Here is an 824-nt window from a genome sequence, read left to right as displayed (position 1 = left end):
TATCGTGGTAAATAATTCTTATGAGATAATGTAATCTCCTTGCTAGCATTTTATTTAAAATGTTTCTATCAATATTCATTAGGGAGATTGGTTTATAGTTTTCTTTCTCTATTTTACCTCTTCCTAGTTTAGGTATCAATACCATATTTGTGTTATAAAAAGTTTGGAAGAATTCCCTCTTCCCCTATTTTTCTAAGTAGTTTATATAGAATTGAAGGTAGTTGTTCTTTGAATATTTAGTAGAATTCACTTGATTCCATCTGGCCCTGTGACCTTTTTCATAGAGAGTTCTTTTTTTTTCCCTTAAAACCCTTTCCTTCCATCTTAGAGTCAATACTGTGTACTGGCTCCAAGGCAGAAGAGTGGTAAGGGCTAGACAACAGGGGGTTAAATGACTTGCCCATGGTCACACAGCTAGGAAGTGTCTGAGGCCAGTTTTGAACCTAGGATCTCCTGTCTCTAGGTCTGGCTCTCAATCCACTGAGCTACCCAGCTGCCCCCCATAGGGAATCCTTTAATGAATTGTTCAATTTCTTTTTCTGTGATGGGGTTGTTTAAGAATTCTATTTCAGGTTCCGGGTTAAGATGGCGGCAGAGTAAGAAGCAGCTCTTAACCTCTCCTGACCGAAACACACAAAACTCCTCAAGGGGACATAAAAACAAGTCCAGATGAACTGAGGAACCCCACAACAGGGCACAGCGTGGAAGGTACGTGGAATCGAGACATTTACATGCTATAAAGGGCTCACACTCAATCGCGAGCTGAGCAACCGCCCCACCCCCACCCCCTCCACACTCACCTATAGCTCCGAACCCAGCTAAAA

The sequence above is a fragment of the Gracilinanus agilis genome, chromosome 2 (genome assembly GCF_016433145.1).
Source record: "Gracilinanus agilis isolate LMUSP501 chromosome 2, AgileGrace, whole genome shotgun sequence".
Classification (NCBI taxonomy): Eukaryota; Metazoa; Chordata; class Mammalia; order Didelphimorphia; family Didelphidae; genus Gracilinanus; species Gracilinanus agilis.
This window is presented reverse-complemented; position numbering follows the sequence as displayed.